The following is a 22,638-nucleotide window of genomic DNA, read 5'->3' on the forward strand; positions in this document are numbered from 1 at the left end:
GGGAGACGTGGAACGCATTATTAGTGTAATATTCTGGGATGAACTTACTAGTGATATCCTGTTGGCCGAGAGAGACTGGCCACCTGAACATGTCCGCAAGCTCCCACATGGGGAAGATGTCATTTTGCCTTCTTTCTCCGATCTTGTTCCGGAGGCAGACAAACAAGCCTATGCTGCTGAATGGGCTTTAGCGCAGGCACCTGCATTATACCGTAATCATGTAGGATGGGACAAGGATTCTCCTTGTCATGTTATTCCCGTTCGGTCTACACCACACCCGCAGCCACAATACCCTGTTAAACATGAAGCAAAAGCTCCAGTGACGGAGATACTGTCACAACTTGAATATCAGGAAGTAATTGAGCCCTGTACATCGGCAATGAATAATCCGCTATTTCCCGTTGCGAAACCTGATCATTCATATAGAATAGTGGTTGATTATAGGCACTTGAATAATCATACACGCACTTATGCTATACAAAATTCACACAGCACAGCTCTGATTAATAATATAGTGCGTAAAAAATACAAAACTACATTGGATATCTCTAATGGATTTTTCTGCCAGAATTTAGCACATGAAAGTAGAGACCTAAGTGCATTTTCCTTTGGTTCTCAGAAACGCTTTTGTCGTTTACCCCAAGGTTATAAAAACAGCCCAGGACTGTTTTCGGCCCGTGTCACATCAATCTTGCACGAGCTTGATTCCGAGGCATTATCCTATGTGGATGATATCTATCTCACTGATGACACCCTTGACATTCATCTTGCAATGGTCGATCGGATAATTCTGGGATTTGCTGCCTACGGATATAAATTTTATTTTAAGAAAAGCAGAATTGCCTTTCTTAGTGTATTGTTCCTGGGATATGAGCTATCAAACGAGGGGAAGAGCCTGGCCCCGCACTTCCTAGAGAAGTGTGCTCAGCTACAGCCTCCGAACACTCTAAAGAAATTGCAGTCATTATTGGGTTTCTTTAATTTTGGCAGAACATACATTCCTGATTATGCTGAACGCGTCAAGCCACTATATGACTTAATTCAGCCCAATTATTCTAACAGGCGATGGACAATTGAACACACACACATCCTAAGGGACATACAACGAGACATGCTGGAAGCTAGACACTTGTACACACAGGACAATAAAATGAATTTGGTCATCAGAATAATAGCTGGTGCCCTAGGATTTACCTATGTCACCTTTAATGAGGGTGACACAGTGCCAATAGCATACAAATCACATTTGTACTCCAATGCAGAGAAACGTTTTGCGCCTACTGAAAAAATTCTGACGGCAGTTCAGATGGCCGTCATAAAGGAGAGACCGCTTGCCCAGGGGAAACGCACTGTTGTTGTCTCCCCGGTTCCGGCCTTAGAGGCTGACACTAAAGCGAGCGTTCCAAACGCAAAGGCATTGCATCCACGCTGGATTCAGTGGGCAACGTCTCTGACCGCCACTGATGTTGATTATGTGTTTGACCCAAGACTTCAGACACAGGAATTTCTCCAGTATGAACAGGAGTACCCCGCTCCCTTACACATATTGCCAATAGACAGTTATGATACAATCATTTATACTGACGGATCGGCACAACCGGCTGTGGGTACTAAACATCAATACTCGGCAGCTTGCGCAGCCGTGTGCGGGGTAATGGAAGACGGAGTTTTCCATCCTCATAATACCTACACTCAGACCTTAGGGGACTGCACAGCCCAGTTGGCCGAGCTTAAGGCTCTTCTTCTAGCGCTCAAACATTCAGAGCCAGGAACAAAGACTTTGATTGTCTGTGATTCGTATTACTGCGTCCAGTCATACAATGAATACCTTAATCATTGGAAACTGAATGGGTTTAGAGATTCTAAAGGGAACACCATTAAACACAAAATGTTGTGGGGAAGGGTGGCTGATCTTAAGGATAAGCTGCCATGTGTCCATGTAGCTCATACATTAGGGCACCAACGTGTAGGAAAACATGTTGCCGGTAATACATTGGCTGACGAAGCAGCCAAAGCATCAGTAGCTACGGCTTCTGTGGCTGCAGTGACTCGTTCTCGGACGAGGTTGGATAATGAAATACTGATTGCCGTTAAAGCCTCGGCTGCAGGCAGGACACTTCCGAAAGGATACCCTACGAACTATACCTATCATATCAGTGCACAGAATGTTGCTTTTGCAACAATTCCTGATGTTGGTGATCGAGTGATCCCAAATGAAGACCAAAGATTGGAACTAATTACAGCTAGACATGAGGGTGTCGCTTCTGCACATGCTGGTATACAGGCCACTATCACCATTCTACAACAACGGTACTGGTGGCCTGGTCTATGCAGACGGACTAAACAGTATGTCCTTTGCTGTGACATTTGTCAGCAGATTAAGGGCTCGAATATCAGACGCCCTCCGCAGACATCTCTCTTAGTGTCAGACAAACCACTCCATTGTGTGTACCTGGGCCATTGTGGTCCTTTTGCAACCTGATGGTGCATACAAATACATTTTAGTGGCTGTAGATTCCTGTTCTAGATTCCTGTGGGTATGGCCACAGCGGTCGGCTGACGCCCGGACTGTTATAAACGATTTGCTGATCTTTATCGGTACATATGCGGTTGCAGCATTCCATTCGGACCAGGGCCCTGCATTTGCCTCTAAGGCTTTCAGGGACACCATGAGGACGATGGGTGTTGAACTCCATTACTCCTCACCATACCATCCCGAGGGAAATTCGGTCGTGGAGAGGCGGAATCGTGATCTAAAGCAGTCCTTAACAGCTCGAGTATTAGGTTCAGGCCGCAGTTGGTTACATCACCTATATGGGGTCCAGAGAGCACTGAATAATCTGCCAAGACGGTCCTTGGGGGGAAAGTCTCCATATGAGGTTCTCTTTGGGACAACTATGTATGTTCCCGATCTTGATGCCCCTGGTATGGTGGCAGCAGAAACACCATTTGACATAAAAGAACGTCTCGCTGTTTTACAGGAGCTTCAACAATTCTGTGATGATAAATCTTCTGCAAGTGCTGCCACCTTGGGAATAAGGGACTTGGCGAAAACTTCGACTGGCTGGATTCCTAACGTTGGGGATCTGGTTCGTGAGAATATCGCTGTGAAAAAAGAGTTTTGTCCAGCATACAGAGCACCTGTACCGGTCTTGGGGATAAAAGGCACCAGGACTGTCTTCCTTCCGCCGTTGTCTGGTTCTAAATCAAACAGATTCATCTCCATTGACGACATCAAATTACACCATGTGGCCGATTCTTCACAGTAGACCAGGAGGTCCCTTGGGTAGTTCCCGATCCCCTCTCACTACCCAACAGGACATCCCTCTACATAGTAGGATGACCATCGCTACTACTGACTATGCAACTATGTCAGCTGCTGTTCCAGAGACTTCCTCGACCATGGGGAGGGCGGAAAATGAACTTTTGTTGGTTCCAGTAACAATTTTGGAGAACACACCGCTACAGGATTTGGCTGTATTTTACACGAACACTTCCACGACTGGTAACGTCATCTATCATGAACCTCCACGAACAGTGGATGTGAATTCGATGAGTCCTGTGTTTGCGGAGACTTCCTCCGGCTATTTTGTGGGCATTGATGATTTGTCTTCCGATTCATCCTCAACTGAGACTGACAAACTTTCCAGAGGTAGCAAGTTCTATCGATGGCTTAAAAAGAACTATTTGATATATCCATGGAACTATCTCTGGTTCTGTTTGACATTTGTTGCATTGTTTTTATGGATTGGTTTTGTGACTGTTTTCTTTTTCCTAATTAATGGTCACTATATTGCTGATCGCTCCTCAGTGGAGCCTGTTGATGTACTTTTAACACCACATCATTCATCACATAAGGTCCGACGTGATTTTTCCCCTGTCAATATTACAGCTATTCCAATTTCTGATGGTATTGTTTGGGACAAAGTTCCGTTCGACATATACGGGCCTACAGAGGTAATTCAAATACCATACGTGTTCAAAATTTCTATGTCTGATGTTATTACACCTAATGTTGTCTCTGATGATTGGGATGTCCAAACAGTTGATTCCATGCTAACTGAAATGAAGGACTACTCCGCTTTTGGAAGTGATGATGTATATGATTTTACAATGAATTATGGTGAAATGTTCTGCTATAATAATTGGGGACATCACTACCTGCACCGTGCAACTAGATATAGGCCTCTCTTTAACTACACACAATGGGAACATTGTTCAACACCACGGGTGGGGAGTCCAAAGTATTACATTGACAAATTCACATACTTTTCTGGGCATGATACAAAGAAAGCTGAATCTTATTATTTTAAATTACCCATGACACACATTAGAAAACTATTGCTAACAGATACGAAACTGATTTATTCAGATCCCTTTGTTTCCCGACTTTCGATTGAGGGTTATGACTATTGGAAGAACACTATCGATTTGAAGAGTGTATAGGGGACACAGGATTGGCAGATACAGGGTAAAGAGGCTTTGTTTCGAGCTTTCTTAATTCCTGTGCAAATGATTTTTTTGAATGACACTGTTGAGCAGACATCATGTCTAGGATTAGCAAAAATGAAGGATCTAAACACGCCCAGTATTCCTACACCGACAAAATTTATGGATTGGCAACACTTTTTAAATGTTTCTGAGGAAAGGCTAGATGCATTGGTTAAGGCTGGTGCCTATAATTCTTCACTTTCCCATCCCGGGGGATGGTTGGTATGGCCCACCGACACTGATGAGTGTCAAAGGCATTTTTTGAACTCTTCAGGGTTTTTTTCCATTCGTAGGCCATACCCTCGCTTTTTGTCAGGTCAGCATACTGGTATAATTACAACATACAGTGTGGGTAAGCTGTGCCAGCAATGGGTACAAATGAACACCTTAACAGCGGTGAAACACCACCTGAATACTCTTTCTGACAGTATAGACCTACAAGATTTCCTATTAGGTCCTAGAAAACAACACTCTAAACGTTTTTTATATGCCATGTATAATGAAATTTGGAAACTTTCTCAAATTGAGGCTGCTGCACGTTTACGGCAACTTGATAGAGAGAATTTGGAAAAAACATTGGCTGTTGTCGACAATGGCATGAACACTCTATCCAACAGGATTTATTCCCTGTCGAATATAGTGTCATCTGCTATTGATATCACTCAAACTGATTTGTCTCGGTTATATCATGGGCAAACACAGCTGCGTTCCATCATGCAGCTGAGTTGGGCATTGCAGACGCTGAGAAGTGGCCACATTCCATGGAAATACATTAATGGGAGTGAACAATTTGCTGCTTTTAATTTTTCCAGGGAACAAGAGACAATGGCTAAAAGGGAGGCTCGTTTCACCTTGCTTCAAGTTGAAAAATTAGATAAGTTGCCCTTCACGGTAGCAGAGAGTCCTTCAACTATCTGGCTCTTACACGGCATTATTAATTTACCGTTTTCAACGTTTGGTTTCTCAAGCTGCCTGAAACATCTTGCAGTGGGACGATATGAACGGCTACGAGATAGCTTTATTAAGGAAGAGTGGGAGTTGCCCTTTGAGTATCGATGTCTGAACGGCGAACAGGAGGTCTTTCTTAGCGGAAGTGAATGTGAGACTACTGTTCGTCATTCCATGATATGCAAACAGGTGTCTCTTCACGGTCTTTGCAATGCAGGGGTCGCGAATTTGGCCTGTTTTCTGAAGGGTACTCCCGTCCCCTTGATTCGTTCAGTGTTTCATGTACTTTCTAATGGGAGTTATGTTCTTCTGAGCGATGACAGCTGTTGCGGCTTGCGACCTGGAATTGCCTACGCAATCTCAGTCACGAAGGTTGTTACGTGTTGTGACCATGTTTTGTTTCCCCCCACACGAGAGATACAAGTATCTGAAATGTGGCCCCACATTGATACTATTAATGTGAACTATGACAAGATGAGTAGACTGAAGACGCTATTGTTTAAAAAACAGGTCGCCTTGACATCCGCAAAAGAGACGTATGCTCTCCAGGTTGCGAGATCATCAGCCGAGATACAATCCCTTTTAAATACCGATTTCCCCAAACACTTTGGAGAGTTGGTGTCCAGAATATTCAATGCTTCAAGCACAACTGGGATTGTTCATTTCTTTAAGGCTGTCGGGTCTGGTTTCGTGTACATCTTCCAGACTGTCTTCGGAGTCATCCCATCAGCCATTCATTCTCTCTTTTCCAGTGTGTTTGGTGGCTTTCCAATTATTTTGGCTTTAATTGGCGGACTACTACTGCTATTTTTTCTGATTCGCGGTGGTTGTTTTTTTCCAGCGACACAGAGTAATGGAGCCGCTCCAGTCAACACCGCTGTGCCGTGAACGCATGGTTCGGATCTTCGGTACACCTTTGCTGGTGGAACTGGAATTTGACTGGTCATTGTCATTCCGGCCTCTACTGTGGTGCGTACAACCAGTGTTCCGCTGCATATGGTGTCTCTTTGAACATCTGCCTATGGTCTGTCTTGCTGTTGCGGCGACATCTCCTATGGACCACGAGCTGCTGATGTCCCCGATGAGGGTTCATACACGGTCATGCCCCTTGAGACTGCGGTTGCTACGCGAGGCCACCTATAAGCCTTCTGTTATACGATCTAACATGGATGAGGACACTGCAGCGAGTGTCGATACACCGATGACCATGGCTCACTTCTGCTCTGTGGATCCGTTTGTCCGTCCAGCTCTCAATGTCACTTCAGACGATGTTGACTCATTTTTTAGATCCTTGAATGGTGACTTCGATGACATTCTTCAAGATCTGCATATAGCACATAATTTGATGAATTTGCTTGCCAGTTCCCGGTTCTAAGAAGTAGCGATTATACTAAAAGTTTGCTATACTCGTCATGGTTGATATTGACATCTCTGAATGTTTTTTTAACGTATTTTTAACACACAGCATTTTTTTTTTTGTCATTAAGGTTTTTTTGGCTTTTAGTTCAGTAGCAGCTTTTTAGCGATTGGGTTTCTTTACCTTCATCATACCTGTTACGGCAATGGGGAGGGTGTAGTGAATCCTAGTTTGTTTTAAGGGGATAACAGGAGTTAGCTTAGCCATCGGCTTGTAAACTCGTGCCCCCGTCACCCAGTGACTTTTAACCTACTTTGCTTGTTCTGTCTTAGTCCATTTAATTATTTATTTCCTTTAATATGGCGGCCTTGTTTATAGTTAGGCCACTTGTTATGGGTTCTATTATCGGTGTCACTGCGCCAAGGCATCAAGATCAAGCACGAAAGACAAACATACAGTAGGCATTCACACTTAGGGATTTTCCCTCTCCATACTTTCGAGGGATTGTTGATATTAATTGCCGTCCCAAGCATGCCTGTTATCTATTGTTATGAATAACACTTATGTCGGGGGACCTTGTAGATCTGTATAAATACAACACACTTTTAGACAGATAATCAGAGGGATTCCGACCAGAGGGCATCGCCACCATCGCTGATACCGATGCTGCAGTCATCTTGACACTGACCCAGTCTTCGTGTCCCTGCGGAGTCTGAAATAGAGACCTCATTCCAAGGTAACGAGGGTTGGGGGCTCCTCTCATGGACTCGGCTTTGGCAGATTAGGTTTAACGAACCCAGCTCTCCTTGAGGTATTACGGCTTGTGCCATCTTTTACATATACATATACTTCTTTCATATATTGCATAATGGTGGGGGTCTTTATAACAATGACTCTCCTCTTCACAATACTGTTGCTTGGTATATTCATTATCCTAATCATTGCAGTTCATGCAACTTATCACAAATTGCAGTTATGTTGAATAAAAACTATTATAACTTTACTGCATCTGTGTTATTGCCTTTTGTATGAGACATAATAAATCTGTGAGAAAAGGGTAATTTCCGTTTAACCACGACAACCCTGAGATATTGTACTTTGAGTCCATGCGTAAGCGACTGCTACAAATCACCTTTGACTATTGTGTTTATGGTGAGGTACTGCTAGTAAGCCGGTAAGGTTTGGACAACAGTTACAACTAGTTGTAGGAAGAGACTTAAGGGGGTCATTCCGACCCCGGCGGGCGGCGGGCGCTGCCCGCCGGGCGGACACCGCCAAAAGACCGCACCACGGTCAAATGACCGCGGCGGTCAGTCTGGCATTCCCGCTGGGCCGGCGGGCGACCGCCAGAAGGCCGCCCGCCGGCCCAGCGGGAAACCCCCCTCAACAATGAAGCCGGCTCCGAATGGAGCCAGCAGAGTTGTAGGGGTGCGACGGGTGCAGTGGCACCCGTCGCGATTTTCAGTGTCTGAAAATCTTTATGGGGCCCTGTTAGGGGGCCCCTGCACTGCCCATGCCAGTGGCATGGGCAGTGCAGGGGCCCCCAGGGGCCCCACGACACCCGTTCCCGCCATCCTGTTCCTGGCGGTAAAAACCGCCAGGAACAGGATGGCGGGAAGGGGGTTGGAATCCCCAAGCAGCGCCGCCATGGAGGATTCCCTGGGCCAGGGGTAAACTGGCAGGAAACCGCCGGTTGCCCTTTTCTGACCGCGGCTTTACCGCTGCGGTCAGAATGGCCCAGGAAGCACCGCCAGCCTGTTGGCGGTGCTTCCGCGGTTCCCGGCCCTGACGGTCATGGACCACCAGGGTGGGAATGACCCCCTTAGTCACCTACAAACGAAAGTACTGTCATCCTGAGACCAGCAGTCTTGCTCAGAGCAAGAGTCCAAACTACGACAGGCCAAGAACATCAGTACAAACAGCAAGTACTCTTGGTACTTGGTACTCTTGGTAAGAAGGTAGTCTTTTTACCTCGGAACTCTTGGTTGCATAACCCAAAAATTATCATTGAAAACCTTATCTCCAGCTCCAAACTAAATATTTCCTTAAGAGTTTTTACAACGCCTTCCCAAAACTTCGAGCACTGCCAAAACATGTGGAGGTCATCTGCACTAACATATCCACAGCGCGGACAGTTCTTTTTGGTCTTTCCTATGGCCGACAGCTTTGCCGGTGTCCAATATACCCTGTGTAAGGTAAACAAGTAATTTTTCTTCATGGCTGCAGATTTGATTGTGAACCACAGTCTAGAACATGATAATCTCCATAAACAAACAACATTTAGGGTTGGGAAAACCTACCCCCACTTTGACAGCGGAAGCAGCGGACCCTCTTCTGCCACATCCAACAACGCATGATACCACAAAGCCGCTTCCTTGTCAATGAATTTCCGCCTTAGTTTCTCCTCCCAAGGACTCTTCCCAGTTTCTCCTTTCTGAAGAGACTTCATCCAACTAGACAGTTGATAATACCTAAACTTAGAAACTGTGTAACCTGCTCGTCCTGAAAATGTAAACCAAGGTACCGGCTCAGAGTCCTCTATAATTTTCCCCTATTCAACGGGGCTGATAGCTTATCTAAAAACACTCAGGAGTACCTGGTGAATCTCAAATGGGTGCCGAGCTACAATAATAAGCTATCCCTAAAACACCCCGAATCTGCAACCAAATTCTACATGCCTGTTTAGGCATCTTGAGTCGGACCTTCTTAAAATATTTTGGATGACCAAATTTATATAGAAAGTTGTCAGCTTTGTCTGCAAGATGTAAAGTCAGGGCCTTCCAAAGAGATGTATATTCTGACCTTTTACTCAAAAGGATACTTAAGTTCTTCAATTGAAAATCAAGATAATATTTGTAAAAATCTGGCGATGCGATTCCCCATTATTTCTATTTGCATAGCTTTTTCCACACTATTCTATTCCCCTTAGATGCCCTTATAAATGCAGATAAATCCCCCTGTAATTTTTTAAACCAACATGCTTTAAATTCTAGAGGAATAGCATTAAACAGAAAAGTGAATTTTGGAAGAATAGTCATCTTTAGAATATTAGATCTACCAATTAAATAAAGGGGAAGAGCAGCCCATGTCTTGAGAAGTTTTTTAGTTTCTAAATAAGCTCTATCGAAATTGACCTTCGCCTCTTCGCAAAAATTGGTTGTAAGCTGAACTTCCAAATACCTTATCTTTTGCTTAATTAACTGGGAATTATAAGTCAAATTCCAGCACATAGGTGGTCATTCCAAGTCCGCCACGCGGCCAAAATAGCGCTGCCGGCATTCCGACCTTCCCGCTGGGCTGGCGGGCGCTAACCATGTTAGCGCCCGCCGGCCCAGCGGAAAGGAGGCCTGGGACACAGAAGCCGGCTCCGAATGGAGCCGGCGGTGTTGCGGGCGTGCGACGGGTGCAGTTGCACCCGTCGCGCTTTTCACTGTCTGCTAGGCAGACAGTGAAAAGCTTCATGGGGCCCTGTTAGGAGGCCCCTGCACTGCCCATGCCAGTGGCATGGGCAGTGCAGGGGCCCCCAGGGGCCCCAGGACACCCGTTACCACCAGCCTCTTCCTGGCGGTGAAAACCGCCAGAAACAGGCTGGCGGTAAGGGGGTCAGAATCCCCATGGCAGCGCTGCCATGGCGGATTCGCCCAGCCGGGGCAAAAACGGCGGGAAACCGCCGGCTCCGGTTTTCTGACTGCGGCTTTACCGCCGCGGTCAGAATGGGCTTAGAAGCACCGCCAGCCTGTTGGCGGTGCTTCCGTCATTCTTGGACCGCCAGGGTCAGAATGACCCCCATAATCTCTGTCTTCTCAAAGTTTACAGAATAACCTTACAATCTGCCAAAATCTTCCATTAGCAAGTTAATGGTAGGAAGGGAAGCCGTCACATCTCTAATGTAGATCATCTGCATACAATGCAACTTTCCTTTCCCACCCACTGCTTTGAAAGGGGAGGATATTAGCAGTGGCCCTAAACAATATTGCCAGAGGTTCAATACACAAATCAAAAAGAAGAGGAGATAGTGGGCACCCCTGACGAGTTCCTCAGCCAATCCTAAACTCTTGTAACAGATTATCATTAATCAATATTTTGGCTGTAGGGCATCTATACAGAGCGTTAATTGCTCTGATAAAAGATACTTCCAGTCCATAAAACTCCATAACAATCTGCAAAAACGACCAATTCACCTGGTCAAATGCTTTAGCTGCATCAAAAGTCAGAACCGCTAACGGGGCGCCCTCCTGCAGCGCCAGATCTACAGCTCCCAGCAAATCATGAGTTAGTTCCGAAAGTTGTCTACCCTTCATAAATCCCTTCTGGTCCGCATCGCATGTATCAGACTACCCACCACCCTCCCAAGTCTTCTAAATAGAATACCAGTGTAGAGCTTATTGTCCTAATTGAGTAGTGAAATCGGTCGGTACGATGTACACTGAGTCGGGTCTTTGCGAGGTTTCAAAAATAGGTAAATTATAGCTTCTTCCCATGATTTTGACACTTGCACGCTTCCAAGAAACACATAATTAAACAATTCCAACAGAATTGGGACTAACTCCTCCCCAAGTAACTTATATAACTCATTCAGAAGATTATCTGGACCAGTTGCTTCCCTTTCTTCAAACCCTTTATTGCCTCAAGCAATTCTTTCTCCTCTATCTCACAAATTAACTGCTACCGTATCGAGTCATCTAAAACAGGAAGATGAATACCCTTCAAAAACTCTCTAACCTGCTTTTCCGGTATCCACAGATCAGCAGTATACAATGTTTGAAAAAAAGAAGTGAAAGCTTCTTCTATCTCCATTTCCTCCGTACAAAGATGACCTGTAGTCCTCGATCTAATCGACGAGATGTAGCTATTTGAACGGTCTGACTTACTGCATCCTTCCCCATACTCATAATGCGCATAACAACTACTAACCCACCTTTTCTTGTTTTGTCCCTCTAAGAACAAATCCAGATCTAAATGCGCTTTTTCGTATTGAAACTCCAAACCTTCCAGCTGACATTTATTCTCATCCTGATAGGCACTATGTATTAACGCCTGCAAAGTAGCAATAGATGATTCAAAACATTTTAATTTCGCCTTCTCCTCTCGATGCCAGTACGCCGCAAATCTAACAAGTTTACCCCTAATATATGCCTTATAGGCGTCCCACACAATCTGTATAGTAGCTGACCCATGATTTAAGGCAAAATACTCTCTAGTGTCCTTCTTTAAGGCCTCACTTATCATGTCATCTAAAAATAACGCCCGATCTACCGTCCACCTAACGTTAGAAAGATGTAACTTTACCGCTGAATGGTCTGAGAGATGCACGGGGGCATGCCCTACATAGTTAACATTTCCACACAAGCTTTTATGCACAAAAAAAAATCTATTCTAGATCTATGACCATATTTCTTCTTATTAAATATAAATCTAGAACCATCACCCCCTTTCCATTGCCAAATATCAACAAGAGCAAGATCTAACATGGCTTGCCTCGCCCATGACCGATTTCTACGAGATTTAGCCATTCTTCGGGGTTGTTTTATCCAATATAGGGTCCAACAATACATTTAAGTCTCCTCCCAACAGGACTGGATGCTTATCTATGAGTAGATGGTTATACAACCCTTGAAATGGTACCGGGCTGTCCGAATTAGGGCCATAGTATCCTGACATCGTAAACCAAAATCCAGATAGGCCCACTTCCACAACCAACCATCTACCTTTAGAATCCACTAACACATTACCCACCTTTACCTTTATAGATTTCTTGAGGAGAATTCCCACCCTATCAACTGCACAAGATTGATTAGTGCGTATACTATAGCCTGCCCATTTCACTTTCTTAAGAAAGGTGTCCCACTTATCTCACAACAAATGAGTCTCCTAGAGAATGATCACCTCCTCCTCAGCCATTCTTAAGAATTCAAAAATCTTCCTCCTCCTCCTGCTAACCCTCAAACCATTAACATTCCACGAGAGAATCTTCAACTGAAAACACCCAAAGCTACCTATTATAAACAAATGAGTCTAACACCCCAACCTCCCTGCTAAACATCAATATACATACTCTGCGGACAATCATTTTTTTTTTCCTTTTTTCCCCATATGCTTCCACACCTAGTGCAAAACAAAAACCCAATCACCTCTAAGAAAACCAGCCCCAACCCCTCCCCCCCCAGGGGAACCCTCCCATCCCTCTCTAGGATAACCAGTTGTTACTCCCATTAAGCTCTCTACGGGACAGAGTGATTACATGTATTATTGTGATACCTTAATCTGTTCTATGAAGGCCCGGACTTCCGTGGGGTCCCTAATGTTGTGCATTTTATTGTTCCACATAATCTGCAAGGCCGCCGGGAATCTCAGCTGGACTGTGGCTCCTAAGGACCTAAGCTCCTGCATATAATTCCCCAGCTCCCACTGCCTATCCAAAGTCACCTTAGACACATCTGATCGTATACGAAAGAACCAGTCCCCCTTAGAAAAACTCCCTACTTTAAGAGCTTCAGGCAGATTTTTTTTCTTAATAGAGTGCGTAGCGAAGTTTATTAGTATCTTCCTGGGGACCTTCCTTCCAGCGTTCCTCTTAAAAGGATCTCAATGGATTCTTTGCATATCCTCTTCTAAATTCAAGTGAGCTAAATATGGGATGGCATCCTTAATCAACAATATCATATAACCCTTGATATCTTCTCCTTCCGTACCTTCTGGGACACCCAGCAGTCTAATGTTATTCCTCCTCATATTATTTTCCAGACTTCCAACTTGTCCTGAAGTATCTTCTCTCTACTTTTTAACTGTGAAATATCCTGACTATTTGAAAGGATCCGTCTGTCCTGTTCTTTCACTGCTGCTTCTAATCTGCCCAGAAGAAAGTACTTGAGTCACATGGGGCAAGTTGTTATCAGCATTCCCCAACTCCTGAGTCTTTAATCCGAACCCCCCTGAAACTAGGGATGTTCCAACCACACCTTGTGGGAGTAATGCCACCTTCACCCCCCGGAGAAGATTTGAAAAAAGACAAGAGTGGTACAGCCCTTCTATAGTCCTTTAATGGGTGTTTTGCAGTTGAAACTCCTTTTATTGGGGGATGTGAGGGTCCTCCTTTGCAAGACAGTTCTTTTTTAGGTTTTGTACTAATATGGTGACCCTCCGTGGAATCGCCTGTCTCCAGGGGAGTAATTTTTATCCCAAATCTCAACCTCTCTACCCCCTTAATTCCCCATTTCCAGCTACTTTCTACCCCATCTCTTCTTAGAAATTAGTGAAAGAGGAGTGACAAGGTCCGAATCCAAAGAGCCGGGCTTACCTTTCCTTATATCCCCCATAACATTAGAAGCAGCCTGGGGGCCTCTAGGGTGACGTCTAACAGGCGTCATACACAATGTGTCCTCCACGGTCTCCGTGACTGCTGCGCCCTGACTCCGAAAAAGCTTCCCCTCCAGGAGAAGCCCAGCTCCCGCACTAGGCGTCCCGCAGAGACTGCAACGAAACAAGCAGCATCTCCCACTACGCACACTCCTTACAGCCTCCGCCCACACACCGGGACCCGATCTCACCTACCAAGCCGCACTCCAATTCCACCACAGGGAAGCCAGCTGCAGGACCACACCACTCTGGCTACCAACTACCGGAAAGTACCCTCAAGCATCGCCGTCACCTAACATACTCCTATGAGTGTCTCTGCCCTGAGAGCTCGTGGCCACACCTCAACTGGCCACCATGTTCCTCTAGTACGAGGCTTCCCACTTTCATCAGAACATCTTGTTCCATGTTATACTGTAGAAGCTGCGGAAACACTACATTCGGCTTCAAAGTGATCCTACTCGGCTCCACTCTCTTGATCAAACCCACTTCTTTACCTGTCAGGTCCCACACATTTTCCTGTAATTTTCCCTGCAAGTCTGCATGCAATTCCTTCACAGTAAACATCAGGAAAAACTCAATCAATGGGTATTCCTCAGTAACATTTACATTTTCTGTTTCAGAGGTCTGTTCTCATCATCGCTATTAGTCTGAACCTCTATTCCAGCAGTCGAACAACTAATGGAGCATTTTGTCTTACACAGTAAGGGCCAGATGTAGCAAAGGGTTTGCGCCTCGCAAACAGCGAAAAACGCCGTTTGCGAGGCGCAAAAGCCTTTTTGCTATGCAGAAATGCATTTTGCGAGTCGGATCCGACTCGCAAAATGCATTTCCGACTCGCAAATAGGAAGGGGAGTTCCCTTCCTATTTGCGACTCGCAATGCTATTCATTTTCATTTGCGACCGCCAAAGCGGTCGCAAATGAAAGCGCAGTTACCATCCACTTGAAGTGGATGGTAACCCAGTCGCAAACGGGAAGGGGTCCCAATGGGACCCCTTCCCCTTTGTGTCTGGAAAAAAATATATTATTCAGAGCAGGCAGTGGTCCAATGGACCACTACCTGCCCTGAAAAATGCCGAAACAAAAGGTTTCGGTTTTTTTTCTAAGTGCAGCTCGTTTTCCTTTATTAAAAAGCAGTCACGGACATGGTGGTCTGCTGACTCCAGCAGGCCACCATCCCCGTGAGTGCCCATACTCGCAATGGGGTCGCAAAATGCGACCCACCTCATTAATATTAATGAGGTGGGTCTTTGCGACCCCATTGCGAGTTGCAGAAGGTGTCTGAGACACCTTTCTGCATACCAAATTGCGAGTTGCAATTTGCGAGTCGCACGGACTCGCAAATTGCAAGTTGCAATTTGGCTTTTTCCTACATCTGGCCCTTAGTCCCTTCCCAGTAGGGATACTGGACTTGAATCACAGACTACAAAGTTGTGCAGTCCCTGGACGTTGCCAATCTCAACCTGTACTGGATCTGTGATTGGACTGAACAACTGTCTGTCTTCTACCCCTACAACCTGAACTGTTTGCCTGAAAGAGGTAAATTCAGAACTTCTGAACTTCTTACTGTAGAGTGCGTAGCTCCTGTGTCCACTAAGAATGAAACTCTGTGACCCATCTCCTTTCCCTTCACAAATGGGCCTCTTTGATCTACCTCTAATGATGCTGCAAGCATACATGGCTTTTCATCCGAACTCATACTCATCCATTCTTCGTTTATTTCATTCTCACTATGTAATGGGAATTGGTGCACTGTGCCATTACTTCTGTCTTGTCTCTGACCTGTGACCTGCTGTGTAAGCATCATCTGTTGCTGTTCCATCGGGGCTTGAGGTATCTGCATGTGCTGTCTAGGTACCATAGAAACCTGCTGCTGCATTGGTTGCAACTGTGTCAGTTGTGCATACAGCACTTGCACCTGCTGCATGGGTTGAATATTCTGCACTTGGTTCTGAACATTCGGATTAAGGCCTCTCATTCTAAGGACTTTCACAGTTTGAAATGTATTGACATCACCACCTTGCTGAACAACACCATCCTGCACCATCAACGGACAGTCCCGCTTCCAATGTCCCACGTTTCCATGCAGATGACATGGTAACATCTTTTTCATCCCCTGCATATCATTCTGGACCACTACAGTACTCAAATCCGGACCACAAGTCATGTTGACTCCACGACCCCTACCTCTCATCTGAGGTTGGAACATGACAGTTCCCTGCTGTTGTGGCATCTGTTGCACTAAAGCTCCTTGCACTCCTGTTTGAGCTGCCTTAATCTGCATCACCATCGCTTTCTCCTTCAGCTTTTTTTGCTTCAACTCAATTTCAACACCTCATCAATCGGCTTCGCTTGCCAACAAATCAAATTACTCTTCATCATCTGCCCTATTTCAGGTCTCAATCCTTCGATGAACCTGAACACAATGTGCAACATGTCTTTCGGCTCAATTGTATTCCTTGAATGCTTTAAGCAGTCTCTCATAATAGGTGTGTATCAACTCTTTTGTCTCTTGTACTGTCCTGTCAATTCTCTGCCAGTCAATATTTTTGGGAGAAATTATTTTCTTCAGGAACTCAATCAACCTTATAATAATGTTTCATCACTTCAGGTGATGGTGCACCTGTAACTCTAGCCCTTTCCGGTTCACTTGTCGGCCAATCCACTGCTCTCATGCACTCAACCCACAAATCAGCTGGAACTACTATTTCTAACAAGGTATTCAAGTCTTCCCACAGGCATTTAGAAAGCTTCACAAATCTATCTGTCTGCTGGTACCACTCAACCGCTTTCTCCCTCAGTTTCGGGTAATCATTTGGGAATGACAGTACATCACTCCTATGCCATGGGACATGAACAAACTGCCCTCCTGGAATTTACCTCATCTGTAAAATCTTTACTGGATCCTTCTCTTTCTGAACACCCTCAGACCCTTCTTGTGAATCTCGTTTCTGTTTATCCTTCTTCTTTGCCCATCTGCCTTCCCACTTCTCTAGTGCTCCCCAAATCTGTGCACTCTGCAATAACTCTTTTAGGTGAGCCTTCATCTCTGCTGACCACATGTGCTCAAAATCCTTTGCGTCAAATTCTAACCTTGTAACTTCTTTTCAAATGTTTTGTTTTCTCAATTTCTATGTCATGTTTTTCTGCCAGCTCTGCCAATTTCTGTATCTTACTCACTTCTCTTGTTCCCTCAACTAGCTCAGTTATTTCTGTAGCTGATCTTACACTATTTATCTGCTCTTCACCCTTGGATGTATTTCGAGGAGTATTCAAACTATCCAACCACTTGCTCAATTGCTGTGCTGTCAATCCCTGTAACAAGATGTTACTTGCATTTGGTAATGGCACCTGTTGTACCACAGCACCTGGAGTTTGTGGTGTCAAGAGTTTCAAACTCTGACTTGCATTCGGGCCATTTACTGCATCTGGAAGCGCAACAAGTGGACTAAGATCCATTAAAGGTCTGGTTCCATCAAAGGTCTGACCGATAGACGATATCACCTGCACATGATCACTCACTCCCCTCCTCACAAGGCTCTGTGACATTTCACTCTGTTCTCCTGCTTTTTTTTTTTTTTTTGCACAAATAATGGTACTGCTGGACCGACTGTAATCGGCAGCGATATTGCATCTGGTGCTGTTTTGACATCTGCATTTTGTGGAAGGATTACTCCCATGTTCTGATTCATCACTGGTGTCACATCTGACTGTGTCCCTGTCATTGGTGTAAACTTCGGCAAACCCTGTGGCAGTGCCTGAGGCAACAACATTGGAGTTGGCTCAGTCTGAACTAGCATTGGCCTCAGAAGCACTTGCTCCGACGGCACCCCCAAGTTCGAGGTTGTCTCAAGGACTGGTACATCTGGATAAACTCTCTGTATCAATGGTGGGTGCATCTGAGCATGGACCACCAAAGTAGTCATAGCATTAGGAGTACTCTGCACTACCCCTTGTACCTGTCCATTATCTGTCTGCACTAGTCCCACTGTCCCCGACACTTGTGCTGGAGCAGTTGGAGGCAGAATTAGTACTTGGACCCCCTACATGCACCGCATTTAGCAGAGGTCGGTCCCTCAACAATTGGGTAATAAGATCTTCAACGTCTGAACCTTCCTCTTCTACATTGGTCTTTTTCTTCTTCTTAGTCCCTGAACTCCTATCACTCTTTTCAGTATCTTCTTTTTCTGACTCATCTTCCTCTGTGATAGCAGGAAACAACTTAGCACCCTGTAATGTCTCCGTTCTCCACTTTTTCTGTTCCCAATCCCATCTTGCCTCTGCCAAGGACTTCTCTACCTTTCTTATTCTCCTCTGGTAGTGGCTTTGTATCATATAATGTCATTCACAACTGGTCCAAAATTCTCAAATTAAACGTTCCATGCTCTGGAAACTCTAGAGCTCCCTGTTTCTCTGTCAGTTTGCACCACTGCTTAACCAAAGACATGGTGCAACACCTCGCTCCTCCATTGCAATATATGCCGGAGAATTTTCCAGTGGGGTTGGCTCCCCCACTGTCGCCTTAATGTAAAAGTCACCCTTCATGGCACTTCTGAACGCTTTGAAAAACTTAATTTTCTCTGTTGTATTTATTTAGATTCAATAAGGAAATTACTTTTACTCCCAAGATTCCTTTCACCCGCTTACTCAACCAATTGCCTCTTAAGCACAGCTGCCAATCTGCTTTCGACTCTTCTCACTAACCAACTTATCCCAGCGCGGCTCACTCTGACGTCACACTCACACACTGCGGCTGACAAAGTCTTGCAGCTTGTCATCCTAAAATTTGTTTCACACAGAACTAATGCAAAATTATTGCGAGCACTTAACCAAAAACCAATAACCAAAACAAACCTGCTGGTTTTCTACAGGAAGGTACACAGTTGCTTCAGAGACCTTACGGATTTTCACTGATTGCACTATCGCTCATGCAGCTATTCCTCTTTCTCAGTCTCCCACATTTGCAAGCAAAATTCGACCTGCAAATTTTACTCTCAACTGATCAATAAGTTTGTGCTGGTAATCTCGGTTGAAAAATTTCTCTTACTCACTTAACTTGCACACTGACATGTTGACCACGCCCGATCAACCGACTAAACCAGACAGATTACAACATATAACCAAGTGTCTCCTACACTTGTCAATATACTCTGGAGTCTTAGACCATGCAGGGCACGTACATCACGAACAACCACGTGGACAATTTTTTAGCACAAAGCACCACACACATATGAAGTTTGATGACTTCCCTACTCTCATACTGTGGAGTACGCACACTCCTACTAAACCTCAACTGGAGTAGGCAAACTCCCTACTTTACCTCTCATATGTCACAATTCACCTGCGATTTGCTTAAGCCTTTGCAAGCGCAACCTATCACTTTCATACCATCACAAAAACGCTGAGAACATACCCAGGATCTGGGAAAGTCATTTCTTGGCTTAAGGGGACATCATTTTTGCTGCAGTTGCCATTTCAGAAAAACATAAATCAAACCTCATAAAAACGAACAACTAACCCTAACTTAAACTACCACCAAAAACATCAATCACCACATAACTAGTTCTCCAAGGAAACTAACCATCAAGCTGCTGTGAAAAACTGCTAGCGCGCCTGGTCCTTAGTAAGTAAACTTACAAGGGGACGCGTATAGGCCGATTAACCTTCTGGATCGCTTGGAGTATCCTAGCCATGTGGTAATCTATGAACATCAATTATTAAAGTATCAATCAACAACTACTAGGAGAATCGTTAAGCATGAGACAGTATATCAACATTTCATGAATAATCACAGCTATGTGTTTTAACAATTTTATTTCCCTTTTAGTTACAATACTAAGTCATCAAGTTAGGTCAAACTTTATTCAATCCACACAGAATTAGTGTATTAATGACCACCAATATCATAATCTAATCAGAATTTGAGAAAACACCTGCCTGAATGCTTCAACATAAGCCAATAAAGATGAATACAACAGCATTAATAGCAGAGTTCAGCAAGCAGTCCGTTAATCATTTGTCAATGTCAACGTCACCCAGTAAAGAAACCTTCCTAACCCAAATTAGCATCAGCATGTGGGACTTCATGCAAAACAATTTAGAAAAATATGAATTTGGAAACCATCTAGCTAGAAGGAAAACTATAAAACAGCGCAGTTGGTACCTAGAAGAAAAGGCACAAAGTTAATCAGTCACATTGTCATAGCTACCTATCCACGGAATGGATCAGCAACAAAGTCAGTCTTCATCTTCAGGTCATCAATAGATCAGCAACGCATCAGGCTCTCAAGACTATGAGCCCAACGACAGAATCTCGAACGTGTCTCCTGACGTCATCAATTCTCCCATCGCATCTGAAGTTTTAGCCCCCTGTCATGACTTTTTTTTTTGTTTAATAATGCTTTATTTAATAAGTTAGCATACACGGGTACAGTAGAATAAATACATTTACAACCAGAAGAAAAAAACAATTAAAAAAAAAAAAAGGTTAATCATAATCATAAGATAATTATATCTATCAGAAACTATTTGTATACACAACCAGACTGTAATATTGTATCGTAGAATAATAGCATTTTTTGTTATGTTTTAGTAAAGAAAGAAAGAGAAGAGAGAAAGGAAAGAAAGAAAAATTCAAACAATGCAAGTTAAAAATCACATCGTTACAATAAAGCAACCATTAAGTATTAACAATAGTATGTAAAGTCATGTGTTGCGAAAGGAAAGAGGTGAGGGGAAACCAAAGCATGTCCCTTTTAATTAACAGTTGAGTAGTATTAGCATTTGCTCGATCCATTCTGTGATTATAACAGATCAGATTCCACCAAGTTACCACAGATATTTTCGTAGTATCTTTCCAATTAGAAGTTATAATTTGCAGTGCACCAGCAATGAGTAAATCACCCAATTTACCAAGCAGTGGTTGAGAATACCAAATAGATGAAGTACTACCCAAAAAAACATGTAATACATTGAAAGGTACATTGAAGGAGAAAATCTGATTAACTTTATCCCAAACCTGTTCCCAAAAAGTATGAACTGCAGGGCACTCAAAAAACATGTGCATATAATGACTGTTTTCTTTAGAACATGACCAACACTTGCTATCTGTAGTAAGTTTAAATTTATAAAGGTCTACAGGAGTATAGTACAACCTATTGTAAAAATAAAATAACGTTTGGGGTGTAGATGCTGAACGGGATGCTGTATGGAGTTTTGACCATATTTTTTTCCATGTAGATATAGGAATGCTTTGATTGAAATCCTGCTCCCATGCTAATTCTATTTTAGGTTTTGGTCTCACACGAGTGGTATGTGTAAGGGTTCTGTATATAAAAGACGCTGGGACTTGTGAGGAAAAATCATAAGGTTGGGAATCAGGCTGTGTAGAAGAGGGAGCCTCCAAAGATTGAGACAATAAGTTATAGAGGATAGCATAGAGAGTTTGATATTTCACAGCGTAATAAGTTGAGATATGAAATGTCCGTTGAATATCTTGAAATTCAAGTACAGCATTATCTAAAATTAACTGATCTAAAGTTATAATGCCTTTGTGCATCCACTCTTTCCATACCAAAGTTCTATTATGAAATTTAATATCATTATTGTACCATATAGGAGTTTGCATAAGGTTCTCATATGAGGAGTGAGGCAAGAAGTAATGGCCTGGCAATAGAAATAGACTGAGTTATTATCGGAGAGAAAAGAGATTTATGGGGTTTTGAAAGCCGAACTACATCTCTAAATGTAAATGGTGTAATTTGTGGTGTTCCAATTGACTCCATAGAGAGGTCCCTTTATGAAACGTGGGAGAGAGGGAAAACCATATTTGTTTTAAAACAAATGCAGAGTGATATCTTCTAAGGCATGGAAAATTTACACCTCCATTGACTCTAGGTTCCTGCAATTTGACTAGAGATATACGAGATTTACGTTTGTTCCATAAAAATTTAATAAATAATGCATTTATAATTTTTAAATAACTAGAAGGAAGTTTAATGGGAAGCATAGATAAATACAAATTTAAAATGGGCAACAACATCATTTTAATCGTGGCCAGTCGTCCCCACCAAGTTAAATAAAGAGGATACCATCTATCAAGTAATTTCACAATCCTTGACTCTACCTCTTTGAGATTAGTTTGAATAGTGTCTTTAAGAGAGTTGGAATAGGATATGCCCAGGCATTCAATATGCTTAGAGTTCCACTTAAATCCAGTATCTTTAAACATGTCTGTTAGACAGCAAGCATTTAATGGCAAATCCTCTGATTTATCTACATTAAGCTTATAACCTGAGACACTTGAGTATTCTTGTAATAATTTAAAAAATTCCGGAACAGTCTTGTGAGGATTAGAGATCAAAAGTAAAATATCATCAGAAACCTGTGAATTTAATCTCAGTATCTTTGTGCTTAAAACCATAAAAATCAGATGGCCTACGTATTTTCTCTAGAAGGGGCTCAAGGGCTTATATAAATAACAGAGGTG

Source organism: Pleurodeles waltl, chromosome 3_1 (assembly GCF_031143425.1).
Source record: "Pleurodeles waltl isolate 20211129_DDA chromosome 3_1, aPleWal1.hap1.20221129, whole genome shotgun sequence".
Lineage (NCBI taxonomy): Eukaryota > Metazoa > Chordata > Amphibia > Caudata > Salamandridae > Pleurodeles > Pleurodeles waltl.